The following is a 20,530-nucleotide window of genomic DNA, read 5'->3' on the forward strand; positions in this document are numbered from 1 at the left end:
TTAGCCCCAGGGCACTGTGTTTGCCAGTTTCTGCCTAGAACACGGGCATCTTGGGATCCTTGTTCTTATTTTTCAAGATTTATTTGTGTATTTATTTATTTTCAAGATTTATTTATTTGTTTGTTTGTTTGTTTGAGAGAGAGATATCATGAATCAGGAGGAGAGGAAGAAGCAGACTCCCCACTGAGCTGAGAGTCCAATGTGGGGCTCAATCCCAGGACCCTGGGATCATGACCTGAGCCCAAAGCAGATATTAACTGACTGAGCCACCCAGGTGCTTGGGATCCTTGTTCTAATGTTTTCCTAGTCTTAGGGATGAGAGGGCTGGTAAAACAAACAAACAATAAATAAATTAAAAAAAAAACCCCACTCACCTTTCTCTTTTCCAATTCACTAAATTATAAGGAGTACACAGTAATTACTCATTTAATGATTTTTAGGTAAATGCACTTATAAATTAATGAATAATTTGGAGGTAAGAAACATTCTTTATCTTTAGTTGAGAGACATATATTCTTAAAATAATAAATAAAAACTAAACCACAACCCTTTTTGAAACATAAGAATCTATGCGCTATCTTGTTGATTTTATTACTATACATTTTCTGCAAACATGAGAAGAGTTGCTTCTAAAAGTCTGGAAGAACAAATCATAACAAAATGCCCAATTTGGTACCTATGATCAATAGACAATCTCTTTGACAGGGAGCATCCTCCATGATGGATAGGTTGTATTTTCCTTACAGGTTGAGTGTTGCAGATTCTCAGTTTATTCCTAGAGACAGTAAAGTCTACCAAAATCATATATTAAAGGCAGATGTACCATGAGAGAGAGGAGGATGGGAGCAGTGGGGTAGAAGGCAGCTTATCGGTTTATTTCCTGATCATGGAAAAGCATCGTTCTCTGCTTTCAACCTTGGTCCTGTAGCAACCTTGAGTTTCCCACTTTCTGGAACAGCCCATAGCCCTAGAGAATCAATCTGCCTGACTGAATTTTTCCTCATTAAAAAAAAAAATCAACTTGCTCTTTTGAAACCTCCGATAGTCAAGTGAAATAATTTGTTTCTTACTCTCGAATCCTCGCTCTGCTAGGTAGCTAACAGTGGTTGGGGTGTCTGCCTCTGGATTTTTGTTTGGTCAAGTTCAGATCATATTCCATTCATCATTGTTCATTATAAATCAGTTCTTCTGGTCTTTTAATCACCCATGTTGTGTTCTAAACTGGCTCCAGGGCAGTAAATCAATTAGGAAATGTTTGTAAAGTGGCTTTAAAAAATAGAAAGTATGGATAAGTACAGCACATCATAGAAACAGGTCAGTGCACTTAACAGTGAATCTGGTGCTCTAGGTATGGCCTTTGTGAGCACTGGGGCATTCTTCTAATAAATTTCACAGTTATGTACTGAGGTGGATTGATTCATTTCCCCTTTGATATTTCTCTTATTTCCTAGAAGCAAAACCAAATCATTTTTCTTTGAGATATTTGCCTGGGTTGAAGGGTAAGGACAGCCCTATTTTTACAGCAGGAGAGATTGTATTTGGATACGAACTTTCTGATGGCTAAACAAGCAAAGAGATAATCAACAAAAGAAGACTGGAGATTCCATCAATGGAGATCTTCAGGAAAATAAACAAACAAGCAAAAAGAGAGTGTGCTTGAATTAAGACCAAGGATTTATTTCTCATTCATTTGGGGAATGTAAATAATAGTGAAAGGGAATATAAGGGAAGGGAGAAGAAATGTGTGGGAAATATCAGAAAGGGAAACAGAACATAAAGACTCCTAACTCTGGGAAACGAACTAGGGGTGGTGGAAGGGGGGGGTAAATGGGTGATGGGCACTGAGGGGGGCACTTGACGGGATAAGCACTGGGTGTTATTCTGTATGTTGGCAAATTGAACACCAATAAAAAATAAATTTATTATTTAAAAAAAAAGACCAAGGATTTAAAAAAAAAATAGGCCTCAAGTTAAGTTGAATTTGGATCAGCTCTGATCCATTGGTAGCAGCCACCTGTAAAATGGTTTTAATCAAGAATGTGGAGGCCATGTCCAGGCTCATCACTATTAGCAATCCCTTCCTCGAGTGTAGAGAAGGCAGATAGAGGCATGCATAGTACCCATCTGCCTTTTGATGTTAGACTACCTGAAGGCAAGATTTATAGATGCTGGTCTGACATAAGAAATCCATTACCCTGCTGTCAGAGACTCCACATTTTGATTAAAACAACCTCACATATGCTCACATTCCATATAGGATATGAAGCCTATCACCTAACATAAACTGTATGATTGTTCCATACGGAGATCTATGCTAAGTTGGAGGTGGTGAGCAAATACATTCCACTTGTTTTATACTGAAGTTTACAAACATTTACACCTATGTTTTCTTATTTTACACTCATTTCATTTTTCAACATGTGTATTTTGTGCCTACTAGGAGTTAGGTAGTACATTAAGAGCTGGACGTAACTACTACAGTGAAAATAAAACAAGGCTCTGGCTCTCTGGACTTTACATTTTCAGGAAGGATAAGAGGGAAGAAAACATTCTGTATGGAACCCAATTTGGAGATAAGAAAACTGATGTTCAAATAACACATATAATTTGTCCATTAAAAAAAAAAAAAGCGACAGGCAGAAGAACAGGACTCTAGCCAGCAGGTCCCAGTGTCATTTCTCTCTGCTTTGACTTAGCTTCTACTCCATTGTTTCACCCAACCCCATCCCAGAGCTGGGATCCCACTGCTTCCCCTGCTCTGACACCCTGAGGATTGCTTATCTCCTGGGCAAAGCTGACATTCCAGGGCCCCCTCCAACACCATGAGGGCTTCTCCAGTGATAACCTCAATGCCACAGACCCCTGATGGCTCCTTCAGAAAATAAAGGCCTGGTCTGGAAGGGTCATGAAGTTCTTGACAAGCAATATGGAGTCAAGCCTGACTTCAGACAGCAGTTAAGATCTGAGGTAGAGAAGAGAGGGAAAGGTGTTATAAGTGGAATGGAATGTAAGAAGCAGAAAGGGCATGAGCTGCATGCAAAGGTAAAAAAATCACAAAAGAGGTAGGTGCCTTCAGGGAACAATGAGTAGACAGCTTTAATTACCAAAGGGAAATATATATATATATATAATATAAAAATATAAAATTAAAATATAAAAAATTATATATATACAATTATATATATACACACACACATACCTGCCATAGGCACTGAAAAATTCCATTTAATCCTCACAGCTACTGCATAAGTAAGGAAAGCACACATCTTCGCTCAACATAGATGAGTAACTAATTTTCATCGCTGTTAAGTAACATACCCAAGGTCACAGACTAATAAGTGTCAGAGCCAGGATTCATACTCAGGTCTGCCCCTCTCCACAGCCAGCGTTCCCTCGTTGTGAGTTCATGGCGAAGCATGCAAGATCCTTGGACACAGGAAGGTAAGACTGGGGGAAAGAGTGAAAGCAGTTATCAAATTGGGTGGAAGAGAAGACAGGCAGACCAGCTTTGCCAATTTGACAATGTTGTTGTTATCCATCCTGGCCTGATGCATGTGTTCAGGGGAAGATGGGAGGCAACTCTCCATCAACAAATCCAAGCCTTCTGTCTGCCATGAAAAGAAACCCTTGACTGTTTCTATTTTAAGGAAAGTTAGAAACCTAGAGATAAATTCCTCATAGGTCCTCAGTTTTCTCCTGCCACCTTTTCTCTCTAGTCAATTCCCTCCCCACCTCTTTGCCTCTTGCTAAAGACACAGCTGGTTGGCTTCTTAGTACTGACCCCTCTCCTTCATCTTTCCTACAGAAGCTCAGCTTTGCTCCTTCACATCCTCCCTCCTCTATAAGGCCATGTGTGTCAGAGAAGGCAGAATGGACCCCCAATCTCAGCAGGATTCCACCTTAATCTAATCTACTCTAATCTAAGCCAGACATGGTGTCCCATTCCCCTTACTCATGTGGACTTAGATGTGAGCATGTGATACAGTTGGGCCAATAAGAAATGAGGATGAGTCAGCCTGGAAGCTTCTGGGAGATGATTCACTTTCAAAGGATTACAAGGGAGAAATGATCTCTACTTCTTCGGGATATATATTTTTTTCATCTCTGTGTGATGCCTGGAACTGTGGCAGCCATGTTGCAAACACAAGGGGACCAGGATAAGGACAGACCAAGGTCACAGACTAGTAAATGGCAGAGCCAGGATCTATACCAATTTAATAACATTGACCTTACCAGCTCTTGCCTGACATGTAAAATTTTTTTAAAAGATTTATTTATTTATTCATGAGCAACACAGAGAGAGAAAGAGGGGCAGAGACATAGGCAGAGGGAGAAGCAGACTCCCCACAGAGAGCCCAATGCAGGACTCCATCCAGGATCCCAGGATCACGCCCTGAGCCCAAGGCAGATGCTCAACCGCTGAGCCAACCAGGTGTCCCTGACATGTGATGTATTAAAAGGAAGATGGTACCCTGTGCTGATTCACTGTGCAAGAGAGTGTTTTTTTTTTTTTGGGTGGGGGGTACTTGACAAAAAAAGAGGTTCTGAAAAGGGAAGGAGTATGAGCTAAGGGAGAACGGGGATGGAAAAAATTATAAGAAATATCACTTCAGTTATTAAGTAACATCCTTAGAGAGGAAGGAAAAAATAATGAAACTTTTTAAAATTTTTTGGTTGTTGAATGGTCACTCAGAAACTAGACCACAGTGATCACGGCTTCAATGGCATGAAAACAGGACTAAAGGAAATGAGTCACAGCACAGGAGGCAGCTGTCATATGCACATTTGTGGGTTTTGTGTACTCTTTACCATGGAACGGGGGTCAGCAAAGTGCAGCCCTGTGGCCAATTCAAGCCTGCTCCCTGTTTTTATAAATAAAGTTTTGTTGGAACACAGCCAAATCCACTTGTTTACATATTGTCCAGAGCTGCTTTTCTGCTAAAATGTCAGTGTTGAGTAATCACAGCAGAGACTGTATAGCTCATAAAGCTGACCATACTTTCTATCTGTCCCTTTACGGAAAGTTTGCCACCCCTGATTTAGAAGGAAGAGAACTGAACTGACAGGCTGAGTATACAAATGATATATATATCATCTACAAATAAGATTTGGTGGATGACTCCCCTTTCTATAGCTAGTTCAGGATAAATAGCCTTCACTTTTCTCATCTGGCTGATCTCTGTTGATTTCCGCAGAACTGAGAGAATCTGAGTCCTCATCCTGGATCTGCCAGTCACTCCATATGTGACATTGAATAATTCACCTCACCTGTAAGAAAATAAAAATTAAAAATTAAAGAGTCAGAGTCCCTGTTCACAGTAGTTCAAAGGCTACATATACTCCAAGGGTGAGATTATTACCATTGTGTGTGTGTGTATACATATATATACACATATATAGCCAACTAAATATAAAAATGACTCACCTATACATGTGGCCAATAAGCACACAAGAAAATGCTCCACATCACTGGTCATCAGGGAAATACAAATCAAAACCACAATGAAATACCACCTCACACTAGTGAGACTGGGGAAAATTAACAAGACAGGAAACAACAAATGTTGGAGAGGATGTGGAGAAAGGGGAACCCTCTTGCACTGTTGGTGGGAATGTGAACTGGTGCAGCCACTCTGGAAAACTGTGTGGAGGTTCCTCAAAGAGTTAAAAATAGATCTGCCCTACGACCCAGCAATTGCACTGCTGGGGATTTACCCCAAAGATACAGATGCAGTGAAACAGCAGGACACCTACACACCAAAGTTTCTAGCAGCAATGTCCACAATAGCCAAACTGTGGAAGGAGCCTCGGTGTCCATCGAAAGAGGAATGGATAAAGAAGATGTGGTCTATATGTACAATGGAATATTACTCAGCCATCAGAAAGGACAAATATCCTGCTTCGACATGGATGGAACTAGAGGATATTATGCTGATTGACATAAGTCAATCAGAGAAAGACCATCATTATATGGTTTCACTCATACGGGGAATATAAGAAATAGTGGAAGGTATTAAAGGGAAAAGGAGAGAAAATGAGTGGGAAATATCAGTGAGGTGACAGCACATGAGAGACTCCTAACTCTCGGAAATGAACAAGGGGTAGCGGAAGGGGAGGCAGGCAAGGGGATGGGGTGACTGAGTGACGGGCACTGAGGAGGGCACTTGACGGGATGAGCACTGGGTGTTATACTATATGTTGGCCAATCGAACTATATATATATATATATATATATATATAAATGACTCACCTAAATCCATGTGAATTCTGATCCACAATCTGCAGCAACCAACCCAAGAAACCAATCCATGACCCACAAGAACCAGCTCAGGAAGCGAACATACTAACTGTAAGTCAGACTTGTTGGAAGTGAGACCATTATCTCTAGCAACTGATCCAGAAAGTCAAACAATAAATCCCGTAACAATCAGGGCAAAACAGTCAGGTCTTGATTAATAACTGACAACTCTCCTAATTTGCATCTTCACTTCCAACAAAGAACCAACCAGAGAAAGTCAAATATGCACCCCAACCAATCACACAGGATGTTTAGCTTCGAAATATCCTGCCTTCAGCTTTCCTGTGCCCACAGTCTCCAGTCAGGACATACCTGAAGCCTTCTTTGTTTCCCACTAACATGCTTTCTCATTCCTCTGCCTGTCTTTGAGTCAGCCAAAACACAAGTAATGGTAGATGACTCTTTTGCTTTATCAAGTTCAGAATAGATAGCCTTTGCTTTCCTCATTTCGTTGATCTCTTATTTATTTCCATAGAACTTTGAATCAAAGGATCTCAGTTCTAATCTTCGATCTGCCACTCATTCCATATGTGACATTGAATTACTTGCCTCATCAGTTAAAAAAATTTTTTTAAATAAAAAAAATTTTAAAAATTAAAAAAATTAAAATTAAAATTAAAAAATTAAAAGAAATTAAAGAGGTAGTGTCCCTACCCATTGTATCTCATAAGCTACGGACACTCTAAGAGTGAGATCATTGCCATACTGAAACTATGTGCAAAGGACAGAGGTAGCTCTGAAGAAGGAATGACAGGTTGCATCTGAGCCCAGCACTGATTAATTGATAATCATTGTTTTCTTTAGCCATTATGAATAGAGTCATTGAGAAACTATCTCTCTCCTAAATTCACAAACTTCTTCCTTCCCAAGCAATACTACAATACATTCATTTCAAATTATGGTACAGTCATTTGTTCGAAAATCCAATTTCACAAATGGCTCATCTGTTAAAGTAGTATTTTAATGGATCTTGATTCAAACTTTACTCAAACCTTCTTTTCTAAGCTTTCCATTAGTAGACTCAGTTGAGTTTGTCCAAAGCACTATCGGTTTGCTTCATGGGTGCTTAGAAATTTCCACAAATGACACACTTCTGAATATTTTTGGGTGTCCTTAATCTTTTGCAGAATACCTACTTGGTTTATGGTGTGCAAAACAAAAGACCAGTTTACAGAGCTTTCATTAAAATATCATCAAGTTCCTTAGGTAATATTATCATGATTTTATTGTCCATGATCATTCTACAAATGTCCTTAACCTTTTAAAGCTACAGTTTCCATTAGTTAAAAAAGCAAGATATAAATATTTATTTGGATTTTTTAGCTGTAGCCCAAATGTTATGTGACATATAAGCAAAACCCATCTTATAAGTTCCGTAACATCCCAGATTCTCCTACTATATACAAATTGAAAAGTACACGGGACAGTTTGGGGAATCCTGGTGTCCAGTCTGGAATCTACCCCTGATTAAGCTCCAGACACTAACATTACAATTTTGGATTCCTATTTCCTCTCTTATAGGCTATTACTAAAGTTCATCTCAAGACTAAAAAGCTGAGTAGCCCGGCTGGCTCAGCGGTTTAGCGCCGCCTTCAGCCTAGGGCGCGATCCTGGAGACCTGGGATCAAGTCCCATGTGGGGCTCCCTGCATGGAGCCTGCTTCTCCCTCTGCCTGTGTCTCTGCCTCTCTCTCTCTCTCTCTCTCTCTCTCTCTCTGCCTCTCACGAATAAATAAATCTTTAAAAAAGGACACCTTGGGTGGCTCAGTGGTTGAGCATCTGCCTTTGGCTCAAGGCATGATCCTGGTATCTCAGGATCAAGTCCCACATCCTGCCTCCTGCATGGAGCCTGCTCCTCCTTCTGCCTTTTTCTCTGCCTCTCTCTCTCTGTATTTCATAAACATATAAATAAAATCTTAAAAAAAAAAAGCTAACATCAGTGAGCTCCATAAATTTTAAGAAATTGTAACAGAAAATGACATTTTCCAGATACTCAACTGGATGGTGTCCATCTGGAGGAGGTTTAACATCATGAAATCTCAACAGTTCACCTCAAGGAGCACTAGATTCAAAGTGGAATCTAGGATGACTCCTGTTGAGATAGTGTTCCTAGACAGAACAATATTTAGTTAGTGTCATCAGCATGGATGATTGAAAACGTCAATGAGGGGAAGGCCTTGACTCAGCCACTTATACAGCAAGTGCTAGGGATTTGGGAGTAAGACACTACCCCTCCAGATGCCACAGCAAGTGAGGAGAGAAGTCATTTGCAAATGAATAGAGACCATTCACTTGGCTCTGATCTCACTGCAGGACCCATCTGGTAAAGAAATAAATGATTCTTCTTTATCATCCTAGGTAGTGTGGTAGTTACCAGCAGTAAGTCTGAAACCATGCTTCCAGGGTTCAAATCCCCACTTTGCCACTGGCCAACTTTGTGATCCTGAGTGTTACCTAGAAGTCCTCTGTCTTAGGCTTTTCCTTATCTAGAAAGCATGCATAATATCAAGAGTTTTTGGTAATAGCAAAACTCATGAAGTTTTCTGAGTATTAATTAATCAATATGCTATTTCACGTTAGAATCCACAGTACCATACATCTTAAGGCAGAGTTGTTAGAGAACTATAGCTTCAAAGTGCAAGTGATGCAAATATTTTTATTTCCCACAAGAGGGCCAACAAAACACTGTGAGATTCTTCTGATACTGTACAACAATCTAAATTAATAATGGTGAAACAAAACAAACTGCCATTTATATTTAACAAGTATGAATCACCACACGTGAAAAGCACAACCAACAGACCGCCCTGATGATGCATAATAACTAACTGTCCTTCCAGAATATAGTGGGAATGCCAGCCTGGATGCAGCCATCCGTGGGAGGTTTTTTTTTTTTTTTTTTAATTTTATTTATTCATTTGAGAGAGAGAGAGCAAGAGCAGAAGATAGGGGTGGCAGAGGGAGAGGGAGAAGCAGACTCTCCACTGAGCGGGGAGCCCTACTTGGAGCTCGATCCCAGGACCCTGAGATCATGAGCTGGCTGAAGGCAAACACTTAACCAACCGAGCCACCCAGGCGCCCCCATCTGTGGGAGATTCTTGAGGCTGCCTGACTTTTTGCTGAACACCAATTTCAGCCTTCCACAAATTCCAATAATATCTAACTTCAGTTTCTAAATACTAAAATTTAATATCCCTTAATGAATCACATAAAAGGTAGAAGTGCATGGTATTCGGTTGTGGAAAAGAGAGAAAAGAAGCGAGAGGAAGAAGGAAGGAATGAGGGAGGAAGAGAAAGAAAATCTCTGGAATTCTCATCATCTACCAATAAGAATTAAAGAAAAGGATATCCTCCTAATTTTTAGAACCCTTTCCTCCGAAAAGAAGAAAAAAAAAAAAAACTTTCCTCCCAAAGTCTAAGGTACAGTCCAGACTATGTGTGCCTTTTCTTTTCACTGGAGCTGGGAAATTCTAGGAGGTCATGGTTAACCCAAAAGGAGAAATCCCATCTGGCTTCATCCTATAGTTCTGTCACTTCCACTTCACCAACCAATTAACAATTCATAATTAGGTCCAGAGTCAAAATTCCTTAGTCACTGCCCCCTGTGAGGGGAAATTTTCAGTAAAACAAGACAAAAAATATGTCACACTTTTCCACTTGGAGCTGGATCAAGCCCACAGCAGTTAGCTGGAGAGGTGTGTGAGCCCCCGTCACTACCCTACCTCTGAGCACCTGTGGCCAGGCAAGACAGCTGGGCCGCTCTCTTCAGAGAATCACAGGACTCTTATTACACCTTTAAGGACAGCACTTCCAAGCATCTTCACCTGTACCCACATCCTCTTCTCTGCTGGCTTGTTTCCTCTCTCACGCCTTGATTTCTGTGAATATCTCTGTGGGTTTTATTAATACAAATGACCCCCACACACACATAGTAGTAGGTACATGGCTTCATTTTAGCATATACCAACATTGAATTCCAGCCCAAGTCTTGGTGGCTCTAAAATACCACATCTACCACCTTTTCTCATTCATTTCTTTTCTTTCTTATAATCTGTCCATTTGTATGGAGATTCTGAGACCATAATTCCCCCCTCCTTTAAAACTGTTCTTTCCTCTAAGTCCCCAGACACAGTCTGCATCTCCGTTCTCTCTGAGTCAGACTTATTATCATCCGGAGCAATTATTTCTGTGAATGTTTCTCCCTTCCTGTCTGTATTAGTTTCCTAGGACTGCCTTATCAAAGTTCCACAAACCTGGGTGGCTTAAAATGACAGAATTGGGGACATCTGGGTGGCTCAGTGGTTGAGTGTCTGCCTTCAACCCAGGGCATGATCCCAGGTTCTCTGGATTGAGTCCCACATTGGGCTCCCTGCAGGAAGTCTGATTCTCCCTCTCTCCCTCTGCCTATGTCTCTATCTCTCTCCCTGTGCCTCTCATGAATAAATAAATAAAATATTTTTTAAAAATGACACAAATGCATTGTCTTGCAGTTCTGGAAGTTAGAAGTGCAAAAAGCTGTTTCTTTCTACAGCCTCTGAGGGACAATCCATCCCATGCCTCTCTCCTAGCCAGCAATCCATGATGTCCTTGGCTTTAGAGGCATCACTTCAATCTCTGTCTTCACAGGGTCTTCTCCTAAAGACACCGATCATTGGAATTAGGGACACCCTAACTCAGTATAGCCTTGTCCTGACCAATTACATCTGCAAAGATCCTATTGCCAAATAAAGTCACATTCGCAGGTACCAGGGTTAAGACTTCAACATACATTTTTGAGGAGACATGATTCTACTGAGAACATCATTCCTTTTCATTTTATTTTTTTTTAAGATCTTATTTATTTATTCATGATAGACACACAGAGAGAGACAGAGACAGAGGAAATAGAGGGAGAAGCAGGCTCCTCACAGGGAGCGAGATGCAAGACTCGATCCCTGGACCCAGGATTACGTCCTGAGCTTAAGACAGGGTAGATCAACTGCTGAGCTACCCAGGCATCCCTCCTTTTTATTTTAGATCCTTATGCTTCAGTCAGCTGAACTTCAGAACAATTGACCTGATCTTTATCCCCAGGGATGGAGCTAGCCCAAGGAGCCATCACCATCTCCGCCTGAGCTTGGAATGCCAACCCACAATGCAACCCCATGTACACAGCCAGCCATGGCCCTCCCAAAACTGCCACTCCCTAACAAGATCAAAATATCTATCAGAAAAATAATGAAGCCCTGCCTGTGTTTTCCTTCTTTGTGGGAACCTTTCCCTGCTGGTGCTGTTTTTCCACACCTACTTAGGAGGAGCTGATAATAAGGTACAGTAGGCCCTAGGTCACAACCTAAACATACCCATCATGAAGACATCCAGGTTCCATTTTGGCCAGATTAGGTGGTAAGAATGAAGACACTTATCAGACATATCTGGATGTGGTTAAATCCTGGCTTTGCCATTTACCACCTATGTGACCAGAAACAAGATATCTCACCTCTTTTTGCCTCAGATCTTATTTCTGAAATCGAAGTTACTAACAGTATCAGTCGTGGGATTATTATAAACATTAAAATGATTACATAAAATGTCTGCCTTGATGTCTGTCATGAGCTGAACTGTGACCCTCTGAAATTCATATATTGAAGCCCTAAGCCCCAGTACCCAGAATGTGACTGTATTTGGAGGTGGGACCTTTAAAGAAGTGAATAAGTAAAAACGAGGCTGTTAGAGTGGGCCCTAATCCAATCTGACGGTGTTCTCATAAAAAGGAATTTGGAAGCAGAGAAAGACGCCAAAGATGCGTGCACAGAGAAAAACCCTGTGAGGACACAAAGCATGCACATCTGTAAACCAGGACCAAGCCTGTCCAAAGCTTGATCTTGGACTTCCAGCCTCCAGAGCTGTGAGGGAATACATTTCTGTTGTTTAAGCCATCCAGATTGTGGTATCTGAGGTGTTTTTTTCCTTCTGGTTTTCTTGAGGTAAACTTGACAAATAAAAATCGAATATATTTCATGTGTACACTGTGATGTTTTTGATACAAGTATGCGTTGTGAAACAATTACCACAATCAAGCTAAATGACATAGCCATCACCTCACATAGTTACCATCTTTCTTGTGTGGTGGGAACACTTAAGATCTACTCTCAGCAAATCTCATGTGTACAATACAGTATTATTAACTACAGTCACCAGATTGCACAGTAGATCTCCAGAACTTACGCATCTTGCATAACTGAAACTTTATACCCTTTGACCAACATCTCTTTATTTCCCCTTCCCCTCAACTCCTGGAAACCACCATTTTACTCTCTGCTGCTATGAGTCCAACATTTTTAAACTCCACATATCAGTGAGGTCATGTAATATTTGCCTTTCTGTATCAAGCTTATTTCACTTAGCGTAACATCCTCCAGGTTCATCCATATCGACATGAAAGATAAGATTTCCTTCTGCTTTTCAGTGAGTAATATTCCATTGTAGTTATACACTACATTTTCTTTATTCATTCATCCATCAACAGACAGTTGAGTTGTTTTCATATCTTGGCTATTGCAAATGATGCTGCAATGAATATGGGGGTGCAAATAATGAGATGCTGATTTCATTTCCTTTATATATAGACACGTAGAAGTGAGACCGCTTCTTAATTTTTTGAAGAACCTCCCTACTGTTTTCCATGGCAGTTCTACTAATCTACACTCCGACCAACAGGATACGTGGGTTCCAATTTCTCCACATGCCCAACGGCATTTATTATCTTGTCTTTTTGGTAATGACCATTGTAACAATGTCATTATAGTTGTTTTGTTTTGTTTGGTCTTGGTTTTGGTTTTTTTGTCATTGTAATTTTGATTTTCACTTCCCTGATAACTAGTGATGTTATGCACCTTTTCATACACATGCTGGCCATTTCTAAGTCTTTTCTGGGAAAACGTCTATTCAGATGCTTTGTCCATTTTTTTTTTTAAATCAGGTGTATTGTTTTTCTTAAACTAGTAAGTTGTTTTGAGTTTCTTATATTTTGGGGGTGTTAACCCCTTGTCAGATACATGGCTTGCTGCTCTTGCCTTCTTCCTCCATCAATCAAATTCCAAAAGTCTTTCAAACTTTAGCTAAATTTCTGCCTCCTTGATAAATGCTTCCACTGGGAATCATCTGCCCTTTCTCTGCCACCTCCCGGATGCCTGGAAACAGAGCCCAGATCCACCTCCATTTGGCTTCTCTGTATGTATGAGCACAAGGCCCCACAAATTCTGTTTGAAATGAGGGAAAGTAAACATAAAGCTGCAGCCTAGAGTAGAGACGAGGAGTGCCAGTGCATTGTCTACTTAGGAAACAGCTTTATGTTTGCAACTTTGGCAAAATTCAAAACAGGAAACCCTCACAACTTGAATTCCAAATCCAATTGCATTCACAGGGAGGGAGTTCTACCAACCTCTCCAAGAGACATGAATCCCCCAGGCACGATGAGGGGAAAAAATTTCTTTCCTAGTACCCCAGATTCTCAGCAGCTCCCGAGTGAAGGAAAACAAGTGGAGGGAACCGCAGAGGTGGCAGCGGTTCCAATGGTCTCTACACAGCTAAAGACACAAAGCTTAAATGGCTTTATAGGGTAATTTAAATGAAAATGAATAAAACCTAAGTGCTGTCAGAGGCAAGCTGCAAAAGTTGAAACCTCAGTGTGTACCCCCCACAACACGCACTGGAGCACTGGGTCCCCAACCCCCAGGACGCAGGCTGGCCCGCAGGGGGCATCAGAGACAAGAACTGGACCTCATAGCCAGATGGCCCCATTGTTTACCAACAGGATAACTTTGGACAACTTACTTAACCCTTCTGGGCCTCAGTTTCCACTTATCCAAAACTAAAGCCTTATGAGTTAACGTTGAGCTCTTACCACACATCAGACGCTTTGCCATTAGCAGTATGTAACAGGATTGAGTGAGTTTACATGTTTAAGGCTCCTGGATCAGAATCCAACACAGGGTCCACACTGAAAACAGTAAATGGTGATTATTGTTGCTGCAAAGAAAGATGTTATCTCTCTAGCCTATGGTCAGATGGATTGACGGATTTTTCGTTTCTAAGAAAGTTCAAGCCCTGGCTTTGTCCTCCACCAGCTACATGGTCTTAGGTAAACTTCTGAAGCTTCTCAGCCTCCCTGCCTCTGATCTTCCAAATGTGCATAACAGCCTCAGCTTCACAAGGTCATTGGGATACCCAGGTGAGATCTGGAGGTGAAAGGCCTTGAAACTTAATGTATTGAATTGCACATATCAAATTATTCTGATTACTGCTCCCACCACTGTGTTATTTTCTGCCCCCATTCCCATGGTAAATGGCCATGCCTTCATGCTTCAGGGAAGAGAAGCTGTATACCAGGCCTCCCAAGAGCAAGTGCGTGGTGACGAGCTGTGACTCCATGCTATGTGTCACCCCAGAGGTCTGAGCCTTCTATCCTTCAAATTTAGAGGCCACTAATAAGCCACACCCTGGTAAGGTCAACAGAGCAATAAGTGAGCCAGCCTATCAATTTGGTCAATCTCTCTGTCATCCCCACAGCTGTCACACCACTCGGGCTGCAAGGAGGACCAGTCTACTTAGAAGGTAGTTGCAATGACAATGAACTGCATGATAGCCTGACCAAATAATGGTGGGGTAGAAGTGGGGTGATTCGAAAGGGAACCATGGATTTTGGAAATGCACAAGAAATGCATACTTCTAGCCCCTGCCTGAGTGTACCTCTCCTAAAGTCTCTCCTGACCATGGTGTCTTACATATCCCACCTTTCCTCATGACTTTTTAGCTCTGTGCCTCAGTTTCCCTTCTAAAATGAAAGTAATAATTATACCTCTTTTAGGACAATGATATGGATGAAATGCCCCATATAGGAAGGAAAATGTTTACAACAAGTATGGCACACGGTGTTTCATAACACTAAGTTTCAGCCTTTATAGGAAGGAGCCTAGACTATCTCTGCACTAAGTGCTTAATAAATATCAGTTGGTTGGGTGAATGAATGATTGAATGAGTGAATGTATAAACACTCCCCACACACACCAGACTCATCTCTCCCATGCCAACAACATATTTATAGAATGCAGTTTCTTACGTAAAGTTTAGGCATGAAGAAATAGGGGCATTGCAACATCAACTTGCCCACATAGGAATGTGGGTGAGCAGTAGGCCAGCTCTATGCCAGGCACCAGATAAAACCCACTGATTGACCGTTGACTGATTTATCCAGCTTTGCGGTCCTCCATTCCATAAATATATATTAAGTTCCTGTCCTGGATCATGCACGGGGCTCCTCTGCCCCATCCACAAGGGAGGCTGCCTTTAATCTAAGGCTGTACCCCACTGTTGTAACCTCAGTATACACGTCAGAAAGCAAGACTTGGAGTAGATCTCACAGTGGAGGGGAAGCCAGGGGCCACAGCCCCCCACAGCATCCCTCCTGAAGCATCTGAAAGCACAGTGGAGTCTTTTCTCCTTGTGACACCTGATTTCCTCTTAGATGACTGTCACAGCCAGAGCTACATTGTCCCAAGGACAAGGCCATCGGGGTTCAGTTTCGAGAGCCTGCAAGTGTAGCTTTGTTTGTTCCAGTGGGGGCAGGGGTGGGAGGATGTTGATAAGCATCACCATGATCCATGACTTACCGTTCATTTCCTAATCAGTCATCACATTTTGTTCAAGCTTAATGCTGACCTATCGTATTTAACGCTACATTCCGCAGCAAAAAGCTACTGCTGAGATTACTGAGGGAAACCCGCCAGCTCTTGGCCTTGCTGCTGCAGCAAGCAAAAGAAACTTAGATTTTCAGGATATTTTCCCTCTTGTTATCTAGGGGTTTTCACGTTGTTCAAAGACTGTGTCCCCCTCTTCTTTCCTTTTTCCCTCCATGGTGCTGAGACAACTTGAATTACTGAAAGCAGAGCCATATTTGGCTACTATTTCGACCTGCTCTCCCTGCTTCATCCCTCCCCACCCCAAAACTGCACACACACAAATGCACATACACGCACACATGTTAGTAGCCAACAGAACTCTGTGACCTTCGGCCAGTCACCTCCCTCTCAGCTTACATTTCATCAACTCTAAAATGGGGAGATTGGACTAGATCAACTTTTTCTGTTCTGAAATGACACAATTCCAATTTTCCTTCTGATTTTAAAATGATGGCATTAGAGTCCTGAATTATCTGAGATGGAAGGCACATGTAGAAATAATCCAATACGGCATCCTCCACGTTTCAACCATTTAGAGCCACTTCATTGTGTTACAGCATCTATATACCCCCATCCTATATTTACTCAACTATTTTCCTTTAGGTTGGCTTTTTTGCTTAAATGCCTGCTTTTAAAAAGGACAACTTATCACTACCATAAACAGAAAACCATAATCTTTTGTCATAAATAGAATCATCACCAAAGGGAAATAAAACAACCAAAGAAAATTCTAGCTGGGTACTATTGCCCCCCCACCCAAGGACACCAGCCTGCTGCTTGTACCTCTCTGTTGAAAGGGCACTGTAGCTCTTGTTGAAAAGTTGCTAAAGTGTTGCTTCCACAAAAGGTGATTTCTCCTGGTCCTACTCAGCATTGGAAAGGGCGACAGCTCTCTCCCCAGGTGTGCTGGTGATATTTGTCTCAGAGGCTGGATGCCATGCCACCCAAGATCACTCTCACGTACTTCACTTGGGGTAAAAAGTCTTCAAGGTTGTTATTTGTTCACTATTGTACTTAGTCCATGCGATGTTCCAAAGTGTCCAAATCTGCATCTTGACCATCTCCTCCATCTGTGAGCACTGCCAGGGAGTGGGGATGAGGACGCAGGAATCCTCAAACATACACTCACACACAAGCACGAAATGCTCCCGTGCAGCTTGGAAACTGCACTCTGCCACCTTCCCTGGCACTTCCCCAAGTCCACAGCTCTGGGCATCTCTGACCTTGGGCAGTTCAATGCTGCTGCCTTTTCGAAAGGAATCCCTGCCAGTGTACAACAAAGAACAGCTTCCCCCTGAACATCTGAGGAGCCTCTCAGGGGCAGCTTCTCCTTCTCCCTTTTCTCTCTTCAGAGACACCAAGAGGAGAGAGAGCAGGACAGAGACTGGGGGCAGAGGCAGCAAAGAGAGCACAGGGGGAGGCACTGCCTTGGTTTATTTAGTATGATGTCGGGGAAAAACACTTCTGTGTTTCTGCCTTGGTTGCAGTCTGGCACCCATCTCCAATTCTATCATTTTGCAGCAACATAAACTTGGGTGAGTTGCTCATTCTCTCTGAGCTTTCATCTTGTCCTTTGCAAAATGGCTCCTATTGTGGAGATGTGAGGAGTTCTGGCAGGAACGGGGCCAGCCAGGCGCAGAGACAAACATTCCCCCAAGATTCATTCTTTCAGCCTTTCTTAACTTTGGCACCCTTTGTGAAGGTCCCAAATCTGCCCTGTTCATATTTGTTTGTTTGTTTGTTTGTTTTGCCTTCCAAATCCTGGGTCTCATCTGCAAAGTAAAACAAAGAGAGAGAGAGAGAGCACGCGCTGTGAATTTTCATAATTTAAGGGTTTTCTCCTCCGACCTGATTATGGAAAGTGATGTATGGGGGCCCGAGTGGAATGACAAGGGAGCAGAGAAGAGGGAAGAAAGACTTTACACCGGCAAGCCCAATAATCAGCCCCTTTTGAATAATCATTAGCAGCCTGCTGGAAGCTCCAAGTCCCCAAAAGGTTTTCGGGATGAGAGAGCAACACCATGAATCTAGAAAATGTGGTGCATTTTGTGCATAGATTTGAATTAGAGAATTCTTGGTTGGTTTTGCATCTGAAGTTGGGGAGTTAGACGAAGGCACAAAGAAAAACGGAGAAACACTTCCCCCTGCTGGCAGGATGGTAAATAGCAGCATAGATGTAAAAAATTTCCATGAGCACGGATGTAAAAAATTTCCACTCATGCCCTAAATGTTTGCAAAGGATTCACTATGTGCATTTGAATTTGAATTTTATGGAATACATTTCCCCATCTGAAGCTACCTTCAAAGGTTGTAAAAATGATCACAGAACAGAGGCCTGCTTTCCAACGATTATGTTCTTCACTGGGCATTTTGCTATTTCTTTACTTGAACAGGAAATACATTGACAGGATTTTAAAATCAAAACGATATAAAAGTTATAGATTGAAAAATCTCACCCCTGTTTCTGCCTTCTATCCTTATCAGATATTGTTATTGTATTTTTTATATGAATATAAGCAAACATAGCTATATTTTTTTCCTCCTTTCTCATACAATAGGTAGCTACTCAACACTGTTCTGCATATTGCTTTTGTCACTGACCACCACACCTCAGAGATGTTTCCATTTCGGGACACTATAAGCTTCCTCCTTCTTTTTTCACCAATACATTTTAAATATAGAAAAAAAATACATTGCCAGTTGGGAAACCATATACATTTGTTGACTTATTGCAAAATGTCAGTAATACAAATTTTTAGTATAGAAATAACGATCGGCCCACATCACCCACAAACACTGTCCATGACCCTTTGTAATAAACTTGTCTCCTGCTTAGATTTTTATTCTGGTGTTCCTGCTGATTAGCATCTCTCGCCTTGGTACCCACTGCGTTCCATGCCAGAACAGAGCTTTGTCACAGTGAACTTTACAAGCTGGCGCTCAGAACTAAAACGGCTTCATGCCACCAAGATTTCTATTAAAAACCCAGGGTGAAGAAAAAAGCTTTTTGCTTCAGCTGAAATGCTCTTGTAAAGGGCAAAATGCAAAATACAAACACTACTGCCTTTTTACTGGTTGGGTACCGCAGCCATCAGCACCTCCTGAACGTGGCAGTGGGAGCCAGGTTTTGGCTTATTATATTTGAAACAGTTAGAAAATGGTTTTTCCAGTGTAGACAGCAAGCCGGTGAGATTGTCAAGGTCAAAGAAAAACCCAATTATCTATAGCAAACACTGACCGTACAATTAAATTATACCAGTCAGAAAACGTTTGATCCTCTGCAACTGGCTTTTCCAGAAAATTCACCCTTACATCAGTCTATGTCATTGATCGGCATCCAGCTGACCAATTTCCTTTTGTCATCCAGCATCCTGCAACATGTCACTAGTAAATACGTCAGTGCCCACTTGCATCTCTGTAGTCCTGCCTAGAGTTCACCCACAGCTTCAGTGGAGTTCCCACGCACACATGGAGTTCCCGTGCACACAGATATCTTATCATTAAGGAACTGCTTCTCAGTGTCCAAGGGCTTTTTCTGGCTGCAGAACTATGCCCTGGCCAGTCCAAGCATGCAAGGCAGGACAAAAGCACCAGGATGTTAAGGTCCCCATAGAGCATCGCTCAACCAATGAGGGATGGAAATTGTTGGATTCATACCATTCATATTCAGCCCCCTTGCCTCTTGCTGGAGCAATACTGAACTGTGTGGCACCCCGACTCTCAAGGTGACACGAGTGTGAATGAGTGTCAAGTGCACTCATTAGCACATTCTTTATTGGCTTTTTTCCTTCTCCTCTCCCTAGGGTCACCTCCTATGATAATCTGGGTCCAATCAAGAGACAGAAACCTTAGTAACTCAAACAGAACAAGTTTAGTACAAAGAACCACGAATGATGATTGAGTAACTGTAAGATACAAGGAAACTTTACAAGGCACCTTATGGCTTAGGATGAGTATCCATGCAAGAACCAAACTTGGGAAGGATCCGGACATCTCTGGAAAAGGTGTGACTCTGCCCACTGGAGAGCAGAAAAGTCTACTGCTTTGGCCAGGCTGGGGCTGCTCGAGAAATGCTAGGAGTGCAAGACGCCACCCTCCAGAGAGCATGTGAGAAAGTAGACAACCAGAAACTGATCTTAGGATGGGGAGTCAGGGAGCCAACAGGCCCAGGAGTCCTTCAGAGACTATGGCTATGCTGCCGTGCTGGAAAGGGCTGCACAAAGCCTTTGCAGAGCCTGTAAAGTTGCCAAAGGGCCGCATTTTGGCCCATAGCTAATGGAGGCCCCATTGAATGTCCTCACCCCCTTCATTGAGCTCTATCTGGTAGAAAAATGGCAGGAGACCTTCCTCTTCTGCAATATCCATCCCTCCAGCACCCCCTACTGAGAAGATTGACTTCTTGCTCACTTTAAAGGAGAAATACGGGGGATCCCTGGGTGGCGCAGCGGTTTAGCGCCTGCCTTTGGCCCAGGATTGAATCCCACGTCGGGCTCCCGGTGCATGGAGCCTGCTTC

At 42.1% G+C, this 20,530-nt stretch overlaps 1 long non-coding RNA gene across 1 annotated transcript; it reads right to left on the reverse strand.

Annotated features, from left to right (window-relative positions):
• Positions 1–1,875: 1,875 nt before the first annotated feature.
• On the reverse strand, positions 1,876–14,977 carry LOC121489157. Its single transcript, XR_005987286.1, has 3 exons — positions 14,183–14,977; positions 3,319–5,268; positions 1,876–2,962 (listed from the first exon to the last, which is right to left on the reverse strand). It is a non-coding gene; the product is annotated as an uncharacterized LOC121489157 (long non-coding RNA).
• Positions 14,978–20,530: the final 5,553 nt, after the last annotated feature.

This window comes from Vulpes lagopus, chromosome 4 (genome assembly GCF_018345385.1).
Source record: "Vulpes lagopus strain Blue_001 chromosome 4, ASM1834538v1, whole genome shotgun sequence".
NCBI lineage: Eukaryota > Metazoa > Chordata > Mammalia > Carnivora > Canidae > Vulpes > Vulpes lagopus.